The sequence below is a fragment of the Quercus lobata genome, chromosome 3 (assembly GCF_001633185.2).
Source record: "Quercus lobata isolate SW786 chromosome 3, ValleyOak3.0 Primary Assembly, whole genome shotgun sequence".
Lineage (NCBI taxonomy): Eukaryota > Viridiplantae > Streptophyta > Magnoliopsida > Fagales > Fagaceae > Quercus > Quercus lobata.
The window spans coordinates 70,220,272-70,235,637 of record NC_044906.1 but is presented as its reverse complement, the minus strand read 5'-3'; the positions used below and the strand labels follow the sequence as shown (position 1 = coordinate 70,235,637).

Below are 15,366 nucleotides of genomic sequence, written 5' to 3'. Positions count from 1 at the left end.
AGATTAAGGTTGTGTTTGGCATTGGCTTAAAAAGCCAGCTTTTTTTACTATTTAAGTTATTTTTGCTACTATTCAGCTTATTTTTGTAATTATTTATGAGTCCTATTGCACTTTTTGGTATTATTCATGAGTCCCATTGTATTATTTCAACTACTTTTTAGTTTTATCTACAGTACTTTTAGTAAAAAGTTTTTAGTTTCAGCTAAATAAGCTATTCCCAAACAGACTCTAAGACAAGCAAAGGCACTTGCTATAGATTTACAACAATTGTAATAATTGTATTTTAGTGTGTAATAAGAGAAACCTAGTTGAGTATATTGAAATAATTATAAGAGTCTTAGAATTATATTTTATTATACAAGAAGAAAAAAAGCGTGCACACCAATATTATATAAGTATGTCACCAACTCACTATAGCTTAACACAAATCACTACATCGCATCTCAAAATTAAAAAAAAAAAAATTATAGCTCAAGGGACAATCTAGAGTCGTGATTTGTGGTTAAAACAAAGTTTTGAATTTCATTTCAAAAACTGTTTCGGATTGACTATTAGAATATAATATTTTGGTACTAGTATGTACCGGTATACTGTTTCAAGATTACTGTTAGGACAGAGTTTGGCTACAAACTTGGTTGTAAATTAAGACTATAACTTCCATTAAAAAAATTAACATGACCATGTAATTTGAAAATCTAACAATTAAATTGTATGTTTTTTATACTCTTAACACACATGTAAAATTTTGTGCCAATTATATATTATTTACTGTATGTTCCATTAGCTTTATATTTCCCCAATGCAATTGCTAAATTCTATTCTCATATAAAGAATATTGCCATTTGATACTTCCTAGATCAGACTATTCACTTTGCAACAACACCAACAAAATATACTTTAAATCATTAGGAAGTAAACCATTAAATATGCACGCAAATTGGAGACTCACACAATGTCCAGAATTAAATGGGTAACCCTCATCTCAGGCCCAAAATGTGATATCTAACACAAGGACCCAACCATAGTATTCAATGCTGGCGGATTCACTGGAAACATCTTCCATGAATTCAGAGTGATGGCTTCATCCCATCTTCATCACTATCAATTCAATCTTCCATAATCAAGATGTTGTACTTATGATATCAAAGGCTCTTGATTGGTGCGTCAATAAGTACACAGAAATATTACGTGCTGTCACTATATACTTTATCATAAATCCTAATAATTATACTATCTTTGATTATATCCCTCTTGCCAATGAGAGTATTATATCGCATGGTTTGGTCACTATAGACCCTAAATTAATACCAAACTGAAAAAGTTCACACATTTCCATGCCTTAGTTGACAAAGCCTATGGCCCAAATTCCAAATCAAAACTATCTCTCTAAATTTAACCCTTCAAAATCTAGGTTAATTCTTGTGTTGATTTGTTGTAATGGTGGTGCAGGTCATGTACTTTTGAACCAAAATGAAGTAAAATTTGAAGCTAAAAAGATTAGTTTTAATGTGATTATTTTTTAGCCAACACCTATGAACCCTATCTACAAAGTTTATGAACTGATACATTCAAGCAATGCAATGATTGGTATACGTGATGCAGCCCTTACACATACAATTTTTCTCCGGCCTGGCTCGGTCTTCATGCAATGGTGCCACTTGGGACTGAATGGGCAGTGGAGGTTTGCTATGCAAGATTGGCTAGGAATTTGGGGTCAAAGTAAATGGAGTAGAGGATACAAGCTGAGCAGAGTAGCTTGATAGAGAATTATAACAAGGATGACATGGTAATAAGAGACCCAGTTGCTTTAAAAGGAAAAGATTGGTCCCTTATGACTTATGAGTGTATAATTGAAGGAACACATTTGTTTGAATACTCAGGGTTGACTAAAATAAATTTTGCCAGCATATTATTCCGCTTAGAGTCTTAGAAAACCAAAAAATGTCAATAGAGTTAGAAGACTCTTGACTTGTATTAATAACAAAATTAAGTTTGAGGAAGTTGCAAATCTGCGCTATATTCACAATGTGTAAGCAATATTTTAGTTTACTAGATATCAAACGGTTTGTAGTGACCCTTTTAGTTAGTTGAAGATCGATGGCCACCAACAATTTGATCCCATCTTCATCTTAAAAGGGGCCGGGTCTTTTAAATTTTAATGAGTACCTAAAGTTGTTTGTCCAAAAAAAATTAAATATTCAATAAATAGTTGTAATGCATAATGTTTTTTTTTTTTTTTTAAAAAAACATTTGCCAATAATTTTTTTATTTACACTCATAAAATTGTTGGGGATATTGTACAAAATAATAATGGAAGAACAAGGTTAACACAAAAGACAAATAGAAAATAGAAAATAGATAACTTGGAGGCACAATATCGTTTTTCTTAAACAATATTTGCCCTCCACACTATTGTTGCTAAAGGGTTATTGCAAATTTGTCCCTAGGATACAACTAGGATGTTGGATTCTTCAGATATCAATTCTAGAGAATAACCATAGGATTTCTTGTGTTTCTCTTTAACTTACTATTTTGTGGAGTTATTTTTCAAGTGAAAATAAACCTCTATTTATACCCATAGGGTTATATTTCATCAAAAGGCACATATAGAGAGTTAAAATGTTTCATAAAACCGTTCACAAGACTTGAAACCTCTTCAACCTTTGAGTTTCGATCGATCGAGAGGTTCTTTCGATCGATCGAATTCTCTTTTCGATCGTTTGAACAGGTTTTGACTAGCGATCGAACTAGGCAGAAGCTCCAGGATTTTTTCTTTACCATTTCGATCGATCAAGCCAAAGCTTCAACTGATCAAAAATACTTAATTCAGAATTTTCACTTAGAAAATTCCAGAACTTAAATTTTCACTTTATGAAACAATATTCTCCAAACTCAAACAACATTATTTCAATCTATCCTTGTATATACCTATATATACAACAAAAATTGGTGTGTTTTTTCTTGATATTTGTACACAGTTTAACATTTTTTTTTTTAAATGTACAAGAATTTTAGTTAATAGTCTTGTTAAGCAAAGTCACAAAACAAGTGTAGTTTGCTAATTTAAGAAGACAGAAGCTTGTGAACAAGCTGTGAGGAAGGGCTAATTAGAAGAGAGAAAAGAAAAGTAAACTTTGATGCTGCTATCATGGATGCTAGGGTGGTCTTAACAGTAACATTCAAGGATTGAAGATGGAAGATTCACTAATGCTTAGGACTAATTTTCTTCTTCAGGGAGGTAGATGCATTATGGGAGAAGCCCAAGCTATCAAGCCAGCCTTGCTTGCTCTATCCAATGCTACCAGTTTGAATAGTCTAAAAAATATTTTCAAAGGTGGTGCTGGGAAAGTCTTAATCTTTTGAACTTTGAAGTCTTTTGAATTGTCAGCTCATTGGACTACTATTTCAACAATTGATGATATGTTAATGTGTTCAACCCAAACTAATCTTGTTGAGAATCTTATCAAAAATTTTGGGACTTTAGATTTGTTGATGTTGTTGGGGTTTTTCCATTGTAAGAAGAGATCCAATTATTCTTACCAATTAAAAAAAAAAAATTAAAAAAAAAAAAACAATTAGTTCTGCTTGGTGCTTACAACTTGGCCCAATAGGCTTTTGAATGTAATAGGTTCGGATGTATTTGGCTATTTCCATCCCTGACCTAGGTTTCGGTTCACTTTTGTATGGCAAAGATAGATAAATGCCTACTCATTCTAATAGAGAGCATGAAATATGTTGGTTTTTTTCTTTTAGCTCAACCTAGATTATCCTGTCTTTCATGGGATGTGCATAAAATATGTTGGTTTTTTTTTTTTTTTTTTTTAAATTTTTTTTTATGAATTTTTTAGCTGCGTAAAATATGTAGTTATGTACACAAAAAGTGTACAAATAAAATATGCATCTTACTAATGGACAAAACTTAGATACAGTATTTTAGGTACTGTTCTTTAGTTTTCCTTCTTAATATTCAGCCATGTGACTACTTAACTTAAAAATATACTTCCATCCCGTGTGAAAAAATTCACATGACAGAATCTTAAAAGGGGAACTTATGAAATAGCACCTAAGTACTGTACTTAAGTCTTGCTCTTTACTAATTATATTGCCTCACTACGTGTCAGCTTATAGGATGCATTGGATTTGGATGTTATGTTGGTTGACTTAGGGGAAAAAATTATTTCACCAAAACACAAACCTATTAAATAACCAAAACAAGAATGTGATCTTAGCGTGGGTATTTGGTTCATATCTTTGATGAGTTTTACTTTAAATAATAAAATCATTCCCCAATTATGCACAAAGGTAAACTTTTAAATTATGTCAATAACATTTTGCTTCAACCAAGTGTTGTTCAATTTCTTCTTCTATAAAAAAAAGTGTTGTTCAATTATGTGAAGAAAAATGCACTCTAACTCACTATCGACATTACATCACATTAATCATTTTCGACTTAGCAAAAATGATTAATCATCATTGAGCTTTTTTCTTTTTCTTTTTGAGAAACAATCATCATTGAGCTTTGATTGGGTATTTTGGATTCTCTTTTTTTCCTTATTTTTTTAGGGGGAGCTAAGTTAGGATGTCTTTCTCTACTCAAATACTTTTATAATGTAATTTAGCTGTCTCTTTTAAATCACAGCCTAACGTGTGAGCTTGCACCCTCCTAATGCTTCCCACGTCTCTTCCATGAGGTTGCACTCTCTCTCTCTCCAAAAGCTTCTTCCATAGAAAGTTTTAAGTCAAGAAAATCAGACATCAGATTGAGCAAAAGATTTACAAAATTCTTAGACTTCTTTGTTCTTCAATAATACCATTGTTTAACACTTTTTATTTTGCTTGAAGTTTTAGATTGAAGATCTTCAATTAGAGGAGCTTTAGAGCCTGCAAGGTGGGATATCTGTTGATTGTTTATAGTTTATGCCCAGAAAAGGATGAATAGATAGGAAAGCTTCAATCTTGGTATCAAAATCGAAATAATCTACAGAAAAGCTTGGATCGTATAGCGATATGAAGAAGAGAGATTCAACATGCCTTGCAATAATAGTCATTTTTTTGGTATTTCAGCTTTACTTATACTTATCACCAGTATCGAGAATGAATGTGTCACATTCGACCAAGACCATTCAAGGTATGTGTTGCAAAACCCTTTTACGTTCTCTTCATTTGTTGTGTGAAGGCACTTGCATTTGCTGTCTCAATAATCTGCGTGTCACATAGACTCTCTGTGATAAAAATCAGTCACAATAAGGTGTAGAGTCTTGTGGTTAAGTGATGAGTATCTCTTATTACAACATATATACCAAGCCTTTGTAAGAATTGGTTCCACTAAACTCCCTCGTGTTATCCTTTATCACTCACTAACTTGTTTTCTAGTTTGTATAAAAAATAAAAACTTATTTTCCAGTTGACAAGAGTCATGTAACTGAACTGGTTTAATACCTTTTAGTATGTTTATGATATTCAAAATTCAAATATTTCATTCATTGTTGTAACTATTGAATTATAAAATAATAAATAAATAAAAATTTTATTTTCTGACTGACTTGACATATATATTACATGATAGAAGAGACTTCCTCCTAGGTATCTAGTTCTCATCGTATATAAAAATTTAAAATATTATGGGGATTTTGGTTTGGAGGGATTGAGACAAAAGCTACATTGTGAAGGCATCTATTAATAAACCAACCTTGATCACAACTTAATCACTATGTGAAGATGCTTAGTAATATTTTATCCAATGATTTATATCTCTTTGGATCTTGTGACATTTCTCAAATTGATCAACCATAAGATTTCCTATTTCCCTTTAAAATTTAAGTATAAATATGGCATTTATTATCCTACCAATTAAATGGAGTCAAGTGGCATTAAGTGTGATATAAAATGATCAATTATAAGTCAATATGTGTCACATAGTTTTTTGTTTTTTTTGTTTTTTTTTTGGAGATAGTTTTAACCTATGATGTCCGCATCTGATGGTAACTCTTTATCATCAAATCAAGACAGCAATTAGTTACCACCGCACACCCTTGGTGCGATGGTTACTCCATAAGTATAAGTGCTTGTGGAGTGTAGGGGACAAAAGCTGGGGTTCAAGTCTTCAGAAGGGAGCTTCACACACATATACACTTAGATTAGGTTAGAGTAGAATTCTATCTTGTATCCAAAAAAGACATCAATTAGTTTTTGGTATAAGTAAAGATTAAACCCCAGATCTCTTATTCAACCTTCAGAGATTTTACCAGTTGAACTAACTGGAACCCACGTGTCACATAGTATTTAAATATTTATTGCTTCTCGAGATTTAAAATTATTAATTAAGTTTTACAAAAAAAAAATATTATTAATTAAGTTTTTTTTTTTTTTTTTTTTTTTTTTTTTTTGAGATTCTCTTACTATATCATTTTTCAATTGATAATATAAATTTGGTTCACAAAATTGAAATAGCCTCCTATCTCTAAACTTATTTTTAGGACTTTCTTATGATTGCAGATAGAAAACACAGGTTACCCAAATCAATCAACAAGAGGAAAACACTCACTCCACCATTTCCACAATCCATTCAAGCAAAAGAAATCAACTGTAATCGTACTGACAATTTCTATGACATTTGTTCAATCAATGGCCCAACAGTCCTAGACCCCACTATTTCAACATTCTTTCTAATGGACCCTACCATCTCTACCCCCACAAAAGCCCATGGTGGAAAAATTGAGGCCCTATCCACGCAAATGGGAGAGTTTCACAATGCCTAGAATCAAAGAGGTCGCCCTTATCTCAGGCCCATCAAGCCCAAAATGTAAAATCCAACACAAGGCCCCAACTCTTGTATTCAGTGCGGACGGGTACACCGGGAACTTCTTCCATGACTTCAATGATGTCTTCATCCCCCTCTTCATCACCGTCAATTTAGTCTATCCTGATCAAGATGTTGTTCTTGTGATATTGAAGGCTCGTGATTGGTGGGTTAGTAAGTATATAGAAATAATACATACTTTTAGTAAGTACCCTATCAAAGACTTGGATAATGATAATATCACTCATTGTTTTCCTTCTGCCAGTGTGGGCATGATAACACATGGCTTTATGACTATAGATCCTAAATTAACACCAAACTCAATAACCTTCACCCATTTTCGTTCCTTCCTAGATAAGGCATATGGCCAAAACCAAAACCAAAACTATCCCTCTAAATTTAAACATTCAAAGTCTAGGCCAATTCTAGTGTTGGCTAGTCGAAGTGGTGATGTTGGTCGAGTACTCTTGAACCAAAATGAAGTAAAACTTGCAGCTGAAAACATTGGTTTTAATGTGATTGTTTTTGAGCCAAGAACTACAACCCCTTTGAAGGAATCTTATGCATTAATAAACTCGAGCCATGCAATGATTGGGATACATGGTGCAGCACTTACACATTCATTGTTTCTTCGACCTGGCTTTGTGTTTGTGCAAGTGGTGCCACTTAAGGCTGAATGGGTGTCACAGGTTTGCTTTGAAAAATCAGCTAAGGATATGGGGTTAGTGTACATGGAGTATAGGATAAAAGTAGAGGAGAGCAGTTTGATAGAGAAATATGACAAGGATGACATGATGATTAAAGACCTAGTTGCATACAGAGGAAAGAATTGGTCCCCTGAGGTTATGAGCATATATTTGAAGGAACAAAATGTTAAGTTGAATTTGGCTAGGTTTAGGGAGTACTTGAAGGAAATGTACAAGATGGCCAAGAAATTCATGGAGAAAGAGGGATAATGATAATGGTCCTGTGTATTGAAAGGACACTAGATGATTATTTTCTAATTCTTTTTGTTTATAATTCAGAGTTTGAGATAAACAAAAATGGAAGCTTTGAGATAAGCATAAGAAGTTCGTTAAATATGTTTACTAAATGAATTTCTTGTAGAGTGACCATTATGTCAAGAGTGCATGGTGGTGAAATTTAAAGGAAAAAATCGTTGACACAAAACTAATAATGAAATGGAGCTATTGCTTCTAAATTTTATAAGAAATTATCATTTCTATATTATATGAAAACAAAGGTTTTACATCAGATGAAGATCACACACTCAGGTTCCTCATCTAACATGAGAATGAATACATAATACAATATCACCATTGCCTACTACACCCAACATATCTCTCTCTCGTTTGATTGGGTAGTTTAAGTTGTTTAAAGCACAAGAACAACTTAGTTTTAAATACATTTCATATAGGTGGACATAAAAAAGGTTCCCAAAAAAATTTTTAAAGAATAAATGAATAACCATACTAGTATATCAAAAACTTGCGAGTTAAGCAAAGATTAAAATCTTTTACTCCTTTCTAATTCTCAGTTAGTTTTGTGCTAAAATCTTTTACTCCATTCTAATTCTCGGTTAGTTTTGAACTAAAATCTTTTACTCCATTCTAATTCTCGGTTAGTTTTGTACTAGTAAATTATGAGAGAGAGAGAGAGAGAGAGAGAGAGAGAGAGAGAGAGAGAGAGAGAGAGAGAGAGAGAGTTCAAATTTGAGAAATTACAAAGAAAATTTAAGTATCAACTCAATGAAATTGGTTCATTCTAATCTTGATTTTTAGAGTTTCACAACAATTAGGGGAAAAAAAATCAAAGCCTTTTAATTTATTTGTCTAGAAAAACTACATTTTTAAACTTGAATCGATAGAGAAAGAGAAAGAGAAAGAAAAAAAGTATGGATATATAATTTTTCGGATTGTGAGCTATGTCATTCTACCTCAAAACTAATTGATGATGAGAAAGACACACTTAATTCTTTTATGGTCTTTGACATCACACTACGCGGGCTTGTTTTTAAAGTGATTGTAGGGAGTCAAATTGTAGTTCCCCTAACAATCCTTCTCTCACAATGACACTCCTGTGACTCGAACCCATGACCTTAGCTCTGATACTATTTGTTAGATTGTGAAGTATGTCATTCTACCTCAAAACCAATTGGTGATGAGGGATATACATACAAGTCTTTTATGGCCTTCAACATCACACCACACATGCCTGTTTTTAGAGTGGTTGTAGGGAGTTAAATTGTGGTCCCCCCAACATAATTGATGTAATGAAATAATGTCATGTTTGTATTTATTTAGGGGGGGTAAACTATGATAGAAACCTTTTTATTAAAATCTATTAAGCCTCAACCCATAACTTATTAACTTCATGTCATGTCAGGTTCGCGGAATGTAACAGATTTCGCCACCTCTAATTGATGCCCCTATCGACTATGAAGATCCAAGCACAACATTAACCAATCTAAATTCAAATCTTACATATACCAAGAAAGAAGCCAAAATTCATTGATGACTTTTTTCTTTTTTCTTTTTTGAGAAAAAAATTCATTGATGACTTAACTTAACAGTTAAAAAACAATTTTCATATAAAAAAAATGTAATAAGTTTCAAATCCTATAATATCTATATAAAAATAATAATAATAATAATAATTGTGGGGATAAGGGCCTAAGATCATATATTAGGCCTTGGGCTTTGTCTGAGGACATTGATTGGTCCGAGGAGGAACAAATAGTTATTAGGGGTTCCCATTTAAAGTCTCATAAGTAGGGAACGAATAGAGAGTGATTCAAGGAGGAACTACTCCTCGGATATGATCAATGCAGCTCAAGTATCTATTTTAGTGATTAGAATGACCTTCCAGAAAGCTCCAATGATAGGGACATGTCTCATGAACATACGAGAATGAAGGAAACCCAAAAATATCTAAGGAAAAGTTGCTACCACCATATTAAATGCACTGCAGCTACTTTTCTGGTCACATTTATGTGGAGAAGACCTCTGAATAGTGCTGCCTTGGCTATCACAACTCACAGAAAGCCAAAGAAGGTGTCTGATGGGACAGGTACTCAAGTAAGAGTTCAGACGATCAACAAGTGTAGGATCAAGATGATCCTAAGGGAGCTATATAATGTGAGAGGTCCTTCATGAGAAAGGATTGGAAAAATAGAGAGAGAACACTGTAGCAATCTAAAATTTTATTGTACTTAATTGTGATCAATTTATATAAGTGTGACCTCCTCAGACAGTGAAGTGGTTCAGTTTTATTTTCTTTGTTCTTGCTTGATCACCTCCCAAATCCATACTAGCTGTTGTCAAATTCATTAGGACCTAGTTCTTCGACCCACTCTCTACAAATTTATTGTACTGGGCTTATTGGACCAAGGTCACATATACCTTGGGCTTGGGCTGCAAACAGGGTCCTTACAATTGGAGCCGTCTGTGGGAAGAACTTGTGTGATAGTGAAAACAATGGTCAACTATGGTAGATTTAGGTCCACACCAAGTAGAATCCATAGCATCCCAACGTGAAAATCCTTTCGCCAACCTTAAGCGTAGGAGAGATCAAGAGGGCACTATACACACTACGCATACAAGCAAAAACCACTCTCGAGTTGGGAGTCACGTCTCTCAAGAGCAACATAATAAAACCATGCAAAGGGAGATCAACCATCTAAAGAGGAAGAAATGCCATGCACAATGAAGACGAACTCCCTCCCCATCTGATTTCTCTTCTGACGATGAGAAGGATAGTAGTTATCGACGTAGATCAAGGACTCCTCCTAATGAATCCTTATCATATGAAGAGGAGCACCACCATGAATGTAGATGCAAGAGCCCAACTCACAGAGAGCTAGGAAATAATGCTATGAGCAAAGCTTTGAACCAGATTTCCAAGTTGCCTTTAATGCATAGGATTAAAAGGGCAACTCTTCCTCGGCATTTCCATCAGCCAACATTCACCATCTACAATGGGTGAACAGATCTGGTGGAGCATGTAAGCCATTTCAGTCAGAGAATGGCTATCCATTCTAAGGACAAAGCCTTGATGTGCAAGGTGTTCCTATCTAGTCTAGGACTCATGGCGATGAGATGGTTTGACGGCCTAAGGGCAGATTCCATAAGTTCATTTAAGGAGCTCACTCGGGCATTTGGCTCTCGTTTTATTACATGTACCAGGGTCCCTCGGCCCTTAGACTCCCTACTGTCTTTGTCCATGCGAGAAGGGGAGACCCTGAAAACATACTCGGACAGGTACTGGGAGACGTATAATGAGATAGATGGTGACTTTGATGACGTCACCATCAGTACTTTCAAGAGTGGCCTCCCAACTGAGCATGGTTTAAGGAAGTCCCTAACAGGAAAATCTGTCACCAGCCTGCTCCAACTTATAGACCAGATTGACAAGTATAAAAGGGTTGAGGAAGACCAGCAACTGGGTAAAGGAAAGGCTAAGGTTATCCCTCAAGAGAGGAGGGATTTCAAGTCAAACCGATTTAATGACAACCAACCTTGGAGAGATTTTGCTGGACAATTAGGATCTACCAACACCCAGACAGTTAATGCAGTATTTCGAGAACCGATGCATCAGGTTCTAGAGAAAATTAAGAATGAGCCGTTCTTCAAATGGCCGAACAAGATGGCTGGAAACCCCATGAGATGCAACCAGAGCCTTTATTGCCAATACCATCAAGACTAAGGGCACACTATAGAAGATTGCAGGAATTTGTGGGACCATTTGGACCAGCTGGTCTGAGAAGGGAAGTTGAAGCAGCTGCTGCACCATTCTAGTGGCCAAGTGGGGTAAACAAGTTCGGATCCCCGGAGAGTTGCTTCTTCAAGACCTCCTCTGGGAACGATCAATGTCATCTTCGTTGCCCCTGGTAGGACTGGTTCTTACCCCTTTAGAGTGATGTTTGTGGCTTGGCTATTCATTGAGGACAACAATTCAGAGCCAAAAAAAGCCAGAATAGAGATCCCGCTAATTCTGGGTTTCTCGGATAAAGATAAGATTGGAACTATTCAACCCTATAACGATGCTTTGGTGGTCACACTCAGGATAGTGGGGTATGATGTGAAGAGAGTGTTTGTAGACCAGGGAAGTGCTGTCGAGATAATGTACCCCGACTTGTACAAGGGGTTGAATTTGAAACCCAAGGACCTAACGGCGTACGATTCCCCTTTAGTAAGTTTTGAGGGGAAAACTGTTACTCCAAGATGTCAGAATAGATTGCCCATACAGACCGGTTCGAAAGTGGTGGAAGTGGATTTCATTGTGGTGGATGCTTATTCACCCTACATAGCTATTGTGGCTAGACCTTGGCTTCATGCCTTAGGAGCCATCTCTTCTACCCTGCATTAGAAGGTGAAATATCTGTCGGATGGCCAGGTTAAAGAGATTGTGGGGAATCATTCCATGGCTAGACAATGCATGGTGGCTGCCATCTTACATGGGTCCAATGTTGAGTCCTCGGCCTCTGCTGAAAAGGGCTTATAGCAATCAAAAACTCTGGTATTGCCTGATAATGGATCAACCGAGGAAGCAAAGTGCGAAGACTTAGAAAGGGTTATTGTTGGCGACGATCTGGAGAAGTTCTTTTAGGTTGGCTCCCAGCTACCTCCTCAAGAGAGAGAAGAGCTAATTGAGTTCCTTAGAATAAATGTGGATGTATTCACGTGGAGTGCTTATGAAGCCCCGGGGGTGGACCCAAACTTCATTTGCCACCATTTGAATGTCAATCCATCTGCTACCCCCAAAAACCAACCTCCTCGACACTCATCTAAAGATCATTCTGATGCTGTCAAAGATGAGGTGATAAAGCTTAAGCAGGCAGGGGCTATCAAGAAAGTTTTCTACCCTGAGTGGCTAGCCAATACTGTGGTAGTGAAGAAAAAGAATGGAAAATGGTGAGTATGTGTGGACTTCACGGATTTAAACAAGGTTTGCCGAAAAGATCCCTTCCTTATGCCTCGAATAGACCAGCTAGTAGATGCCACTGTTGGCCATTCTCAGATGAGTTTCTTAGATGCCTTTCAAGGATACCATCAAATACCACTAGCCCTGGATGATTAGGAGAAGACAGCCTTTGTCACTCCCATTGAAAAATACCATTACAAAGTAATGCCCTTTGGCTTGAAAAATATGGGATCTACCTATCAAAGAATGATGACTAAGATGTTTGAATCGCAGTTGGGCAAAAGTATTGAGGTCTATATAGACGACGTGGTGGTGAAGAGTAAGGTGGTGTTTGAACATGTGGGAGACCTCGGAAACATTTTTGAAATTCTGAGGAAACACAAGCTACACCTTAACGCTTCCAAGTGCTCTTTTGGTGTGGGATTAGGCAAGTTTCTGGGCTATATGGTGACTCATTGGGGAATCGAGGTTAATCCTGACCAGATTAAGGCGATAAATAGTTTACAACCACCTTGGAATCCAAAGGAAGTTCAGAAACTAACCGGAATGACTGCGGCCTTGAACCGGTTTATCTTCCGGTTAGCGGATAGATGCAGACCCTTCTTCCGGTTGATGAATAAATGGAAGGGATTTGAGTGGAACGAGGAATGCCCTTTGGCCTTCCAACAGCTTAAGGAATATCTCTCTCATCTGCCTATCATGTCTAGCCCTAAGATGGATGAAATTCTATTTGCTTATATTGCTATGGCCCCTCATGCTTTGAGTTTAGTGTTGATACGAGTTGACAGTGACATACAACAGCCAGTTTACTACGTAAGCAAATCACTACATGAGGCCAAGGTTTGTTACCTACCGCAGGAGAAAGTTATCCTGGCAGTGGTGCATGGTACGCGAAAGCTTCCCCATTACTTCCAAGCACGTATAGTTGTCATCCTAACTCAGCTTCCACTCAAGACCATACTTCGAAGTGCTAATTACACGGGGAGGATTGCTAAATGGGGCATAGTTCTGGGGGCTTTTGACATCAAGTATATGCCTCATACTTCTGTCAAGGGCTAGGTCCTTACGGACCTGGTGGCCGAGTTTGCTGAACCCCCATTAGAAGAAGTAGCAGCGACATAGAATATGGATGGAAAATTGGTTGGCACAATCTCCCTGCAAGAACCTTTATTCTGGAAGGTATACGTTGACAGTGCGGCAAATCAAAGGGGCTCTGGAGTGGAGCCAGTTCTGATCTCACCTGAAAAGCTCACTATCGAAAAATCATTAAGATTGGGCTTTTCGGTCACAAATAATGAGACTGAATATGAAACTTTGCTAGAGGGAATGTCCATGGTTCAAAGAATGGGAGGAAAGTCAGTAAAGATGTTCTCAGACTCAAGACTAGTTGTCGGCCAAGTGAAGGGCGAACTAGCAGTAAAAGATGAGAGAATGCAAGGGTACCTAAGTCAAGTTAAGCATTTGGAATCAGGATTTGAGTCTTTCAGCCTATTGCACATCCCTAGAAGTGGAAACACATATGCTGATTCCCTAGCCACGCTTGCAACCTCCTCAGCACAGAGTTTACCCCACGTTATTCTTATAGAAGACTTGTGCAAACCCACAAAGGTAAAGGGAAAGATGGTCTATGTTCACCAAGTCAGAGCAAGGCCTAGTTGGATGGGTTCCATAGTACTATTTCTAAAAGAGGACATCTTGTTGGAGGATAAAACGAAAGTTGACAAAATACGGAGAAAGGTGCCTCGTTTCTGGCTATCTAAGGACCAAAAACTATACAAGCGCTCTTTTTTTTGGGCCGTATCTACTCTGCATTCACCCTGAGGCATCAGAGCTACTCATTGAGGAATTATATGAAGGGATTTGTGGAAGCCATACAGGAGGTAGATCTTTATCTCACAGAGTCATCACTTAGGGTTATTGGTGGCCGAATATGCAGAAAGAAGTGCAAGAGTATGTGAGGAAATGTGATCAATGCCAAAGTTTTGTGCCTAATATACATCAACCAGGAGGAATCCTTAACCCCCTATCCAGCCCTTGGCCATTTTCTCAATGGGGCTTAGATATCGTTGGTCCATTCCCCAAAATTGCAGGGAACAAGAGGTATTTGCTGGTCGGCACAGACTACTTTACTAAATGGGTTGAAGCTAAGCCCTTGGCGAATATTAAAGACTTGGACACCAAGAAATTTGTCTAGAAAAACATTGTTACTCGGTTCGGGATCCCTTGCAATCATCTCAAATAATGGCTTTCAGTTTGATAGCAAATCTTTCAGAAGATACTGCTGTGATTTAGGAATTACGAACAGATATTCTACACCGGCTTATCCCCAAGGGAATGGACAAGCCAAGGCTGTTAACAAGTTCATAGTGAATGGACTCAAGAAGAGGTTGGATGATGCGAAGGGAAAATGGGTGGAAGAACTGCCACATGTCTTGTGGACATATCAAACCACACCTCGGAGGTCAACAGGGGAGACCCCATTTTCAATGACTTATGGAGCAGAGGCTGTCATTCCTTTAGAAACTGGTTTCCCAATGCTAAAGACCAGCTCATTCAGTCTGAGCAGTAACAATGAGTTGCTAGAAAAGAGTTTAGATTTTATTGAAGAAAGAAGAGAAAGTGCAATGGTTTAGTTGGCATACTAC

At 36.8% G+C, this 15,366-nt stretch overlaps 1 pseudogene; it reads left to right on the top strand.

Moving 5' to 3' along the window:
* Positions 1-4,653: 4,653 nt before the first annotated feature.
* On the top strand, positions 4,654-7,755 carry LOC115978826 (annotated as a pseudogene).
* The last annotated feature ends 7,611 nt before the right edge of the window (positions 7,756-15,366 follow it).